This window comes from Carlito syrichta, unplaced genomic scaffold, assembly GCF_000164805.1.
Source record: "Carlito syrichta isolate Samal-C Ts95f unplaced genomic scaffold, Tarsius_syrichta-2.0.1 Scaffold304011, whole genome shotgun sequence".
Lineage (NCBI taxonomy): Eukaryota > Metazoa > Chordata > Mammalia > Primates > Tarsiidae > Carlito > Carlito syrichta.
The window spans coordinates 116435-121670 of NW_007248107.1; the positions used below are offsets into that span (position 1 = coordinate 116435).

Genomic DNA, 5236 nt, shown 5'->3' on the forward strand with positions numbered 1-5236 from the left:
AGTCTGGGCGACAGAGTGAGACTCCAACTCAAAAAAAAAAAAAAGAAAAGAAAAGAAATTTGGAAATCAAAATAACATAGAAAGAAGGAGAAGGAGGAACTAAAAAATTCAGGGCCTCAAAAGTAAGAAAAATACCATGTTAATACATCTGTTTATACGTTTTTTAGACAGTTAATATTTTTCACGGACTTTACAGAATTCCTCTTCCCTCCCTCAATCTCGAAGTGGAAGTACAAACCTGTGATTTGCAAGAATGCCTTTTTTTTTTTTAGTTGGGGCGTCTCACTGTCACCCAGGCTAGAGGGCAGTGTCACGATCAATGCTCACTGGTCTCTACCTCCTGGTTTCAGGTGGTCCTTCCACTTCAGCTTCCTTAGTAGCTGGGATTACAGGTATGTGCAACCACACCTGCTAATATTTTTATTTTTACTTTTGTAGAGATGGGGTCTCGCTATGTTGCCTAGGCTGGTCTTGAACTCCTGGGCTCAAGCTATCATCCCACCTTGGCCTCCCAAAGTGCTGGGATTACAGGTGTGAGACACCACTTCCAGCCAAGAACTCTTGATAAAACCAGAATATGCCCTAGCCAACATCTTTGAAACAAAATATTATTTTATGGGCAGGAGGGAGAAATAGTTACTGTAGGACTATCTGAGACTTGATGTTGATTGAATGCATTCAGTCATTCACCTGTATTTAGTGTCTGCAAAGACAGGACAGAAATGGAAGACACAGGAGCCTTCTTCCCTCCCTTCGGCAGACCCAGTCTGAAAGAGAAGACAGTTCATGAAAACAAATTACTTTAGGAAGACCTGTAATAAGTCAGTTAACGAAGGGCTGATGAAGGATCATAGGAGCTTAGGAAAGGATCATTTCTACCGTGGGGGAACTGTGAGAATGAAAATTGGATGGCCCTTGGGTGGTGGGGGAGGGGGCTGCTTGGGAGCAGGACTCAGAAGGACATGAAATGGCAGGCTGAAGCGTGAAGTACAAGCGGGACATTCTCACATGCCTGGGAACCCACCAGCTCTGTCAATACATCCCCACATGCCAGGCCACTTCAAAGACATAAATAGGACACAGCAGTTAGGTCAGATATTGCACTAACTGCATTAGATAAATTAAGAAACTGAGACTCCGAGAAGCCAACAGCTTAACTAAGTTAAGTTAGTTAACTAAGTTAGTTAGCTAATTAAGCAACTGCTACAAGTGGCTCAAAGCGAGGATCCAACCCAGATTTCTAACTTCAGTCATACTTTTTCCTTTTAAGTGTTTTCACATTTCTCATGAAATCAGTAATAAGACAAGGCAGCTATGGTGTCCACATTTTTAATGAGCATCTAATGATTCAGTAATTCAGGAAGTCCTTACACTGATTCTCTTTTGTGCTACTATTGACAAATATATTACATTTTTGCCTATTATAGCCCCAATGACACAATTATATGTATAATGTTTTATGCGATTGCTTTTAAAATCAATCAGGAGAAGAAATATGCAATTATACTCCTTTGTAATTACATACTTAATTATCTTTGCTGGTGCTCTCTGATTTTCATATAGACCAAATTACTGCCTGGTGTCACTTATTTTCAAGTGGTATTTCTTGTAAATCAGTTCTGCTAGCAATACATTCTCTCAGTTCTTGCTTACTTGCTTATTGCATCTTCATTTTTAAAATTTACATGCTTATTTTTAATTTTTTAGAGACAGAGTCTTCCTATGTTGCCTGGGCTGGCCTTGAATTCCTGAACTCAAGTGATCCTCCCACCTCAGCCTCCTGAGTAACTGAGACAACAGGTGTGCACCACTGTGCCTAAATCACCCTCATTTTTTGTAAAATAGCTTTTCTGGATATATGAGTCTTGGTTGACAGTTTTTTTTCCCCTTAATATTTAAACAAGCCATCCTACTGCCTCTGGCCTCCATTGTTTCTGACTAAAAGTCAACCATGATCTTACTGGAGTTCCTTTGTACATACTCTTGCTGTTTTCAAGATGTTCTTTTTGTCCTTGTCTTTCAACATTTTGATTATGATGTGTCTGGATTCTGATCTCTGCTTTTATCCTACTTGAGCTTCCTGGAAATGTAAATTAATGTTCTTTTTATGAAATTTGGAAGTCTTCGGCCTTTTTTGTACATTTTTTCTAATCTTTTGTACCTCTTTTTTTTGTGGCAGTATCTCATTTTGTTGCCTAGGATGGAGTTCAGTGGTGCAATCATAGCTCACTGTAATCTCCAACTCAAGCAATTAACCCACCTCAGCCTCCCGAGTAGCTGGGAACACAGGTGTGTAACTACCATGTCTGGCTGATTTTTTAAATTTACTTTTGGTAAAGACAGATTATCATTATGTTGCCCAAGCTGGCCCCAAGCAATCCTCCAGCTTCAGCCTCCCAAAGTGCTGAGATTACAGGTGTGATGCCACTGTACCTGGCCATTTCCTGTCATTATGAGAGTCCCCTTACATGCATGTGAGAGCACTTACTGATACCCTACATTTCTCTGAGATGCTATTTTTCTTCATTCTTTTTTCTCACTGTTCAATAGATTTCTATTGATTTATCTTCAAGTTGTTTTGTTTTGTTTTTGCTTTTTGTTTGTTTGTTTTTGAGTTGGAGTCTCACTCTGTCACCCAGATTGGAATGCAGTAGCCACTCCCGGCCACCGCAGCCTCAACCTGCTGGGCTCCAATGATCCTTCCACCTCAGCCTTCCAAGTAGCTGGAATTACAGGCATGCGCTACCACGCCCGGCTGATTTTTTGATTTATTGTAGAGATGAGGTCTCGCTGCCCAGGTGAGTCTTGAACCCGCAGGCTCAGGCAATCCACTCACCTCAGCCTCCCAAAGGTGTGGGATTACAGGCTGAGCCACCGAGCCTGGCTCTTGTTTTTGTTTTTTTGTGTGTGTTGGAGTCAGGTGCTTGAGCTACCACACCTGACTTTCAAGTGATTCGCTTGAATGAAGGGAGACTGAAGACTGAGCCTAGCAGGTCAAGGCTGCATGAGCGTGCCACTGCACTCCAGCCTGTAAGACCTAGTGAGACCCTCAACTCAAAAATAAAAATAAAAAAAGAAATGCTAGGTGTACCTGGGGCAGAGTTTGGCAGCAGAGTCTAAAAAGACTACAACAACCCCACCTAAGAAAGGAAAAAACAATCTGGAATGATACATTCTGCAGACACAGCGGAGCCCAGAAGCAGGAGTGACCAGGAGAACAAGACCCTCCTGGGAACTCACAGATATCTTGGGGAGGACTTTGGATTTCCAAGCAGCATGAAGTGGGGACTTTAAGCCATCTCTTCTAGATCTCAAAAAACAGAGAGACCCTGTAGTTGATATTTAGGGTAAAGAAGGATAGTCTCTTTTAAAATTTCCAGAAATTCCTCTGTAGAAAACAGTTTGGCAATTCCTGAAAGACCTAAAAATCAACCTTCCATATGACCCCACAATCCCCCTTCTGGGAATATACCAGGAGGAAGTCAAATCACTCTATGAAAAAGAAACCTGCACACATATGTTTATTGCAGCATTGTTCACAATAGCAAAAACTTGGAACCAGCTGTGCTGCCCATTGAAAAAGGATTGGATAAAAAAAGTGGTATATATACACAATGGAATATTATGCAGCCATAAAGGACAAAATTATGAACTTCACAGTAACTTGGATAGACTTAGAGTCTATAATACTGAGTGATCTATCATAGAAACAAAGAACTGAGTATAATATGTTCTCACTCAGATCTTGAACAATCATCATAATACTATAAGAAAGGGATTGGCAGAGGTTGGAAACTGCTGGTGGGCAGGGAATGGGATTGGCAGTAGTGGGAAACTGCTAGGGGAGGTGGGAGCACACCTCATCAACAAGGGTACCAGCATAATGAACATTTATATACCTATCCCTGAATTGTATACTCCACACCTTTTAAAAAATTTTTTCAACATAAAATAAAATAACCAGAAATTTATTTCAAACTTTATTTTCCCTTTTTAAAGCAGGGAAACCCCTTTTTAAGCAAAAGCAAGACAGAATTCAGTTACATGAAACAAATATGAGGGATCTTCAAAAGTTCACGGAAAACATCCAGGCACAGTGGCTCACACCTGCAATCCCAGCACTTTGGGAGGCTGAGGCAAGAGAATCACTTGAGCCCAGGAATTTGAGGTTACAGTGAGCTATGATCACACTACTGTACTCCAGCCTGGGCAACAGAACAAGAGTTTGTCAAAGACAAACAACAACAACAAAATTCATTTAAAAAGCCCAGGCAGCCGGGCTTGGTGGCTCAGCCAGTAATCCCGCGCCTTTGGAAGGCTGAGGTGAGTAGATTGCCTGAGTCCGCGAGTTCGAGACCACCCTGGGCAGCGAGACCTCATCTCTACAATAAATCAAAAAATCAGCCGGGCGTGGTAGCGCGCGCCTGTGATTCCGGCTACTCGGAAGGCTGAGGCTGAAGGATCGCCGGCACCCAGCAGGCAAGGCTGCGGTGGCCGGGAGCGGCCACTGCACTCCAGTCTGGGCGACCAAGTGAGACTCCAACTCAAAAAAAAAAAAAGTCCAGGCACAGTGGCTTGTACCTCTAATCCCAGCACTTTGAGAAGCCAAGGTGGGGGGATCCCTTGAGCCTAGGAGTTTGAGACTACCCTGGACAACATAGCGAGGCCCTGTCTCTACAAAAAACATTTTTAAATGTTTATAGAAAATGCATACTATGAAAAAACTATTTATGGGGTTCAAAATTTTTCACACCAAAATAAACTTGTACTAACTTGTTATAATATGTCTGAATGGGATCTAGATTGAGGCATTAAAAAGGATAAGACATCAATTTAAAAAGAACCCCTATCAGAGTATCATGAATTCTGTTAAAATTGAACCAAGACCAAACATCAAATTTATGATGAAGCTTGGGTGAAAGAATGGTAAAATCACTGATGCTTTATGAAAAGTTTATGGAGACAGTGCTCCAAAGAAATAAGTGTTTTACATATGGATAACTTGTTTTAAGAAAGGACAAGACAATATTAAAAATGAAGCCCATGCCAGGCTCGGTGGCTCAGCCTGTAATCCCAGCACTTTGGGAAGCTAAGGTGAGTAGATTGCCTGAGGCTGCAGGTTCGAGACCCATCTGGGCAACTAGGTGAGACCTCGTCTCTACAATAAATCAAAAATTAGCTGGGCATGGTAGTGTGCACCTGTAGTTCCAGCTACTTGGAAGGCTGAGGCAGAAGG

General features: G+C 41.8%; 1 protein-coding gene across 1 annotated transcript in view; it reads right to left on the minus strand.

The window, feature by feature from the left end:
* The window catches only part of CFAP161 (cilia and flagella associated protein 161), a 16225-nt gene extending 15559 nt beyond the window's left edge, over positions 1–666 (minus strand). The window contains exon 1 of the mRNA XM_008059372.2: positions 641–666. The gene's annotated coding sequence lies outside the window, so the exon portion shown is untranslated. The remainder of the gene's footprint in view (positions 1–640) is intronic.
* Positions 667–5236: the final 4570 nt, after the last annotated feature.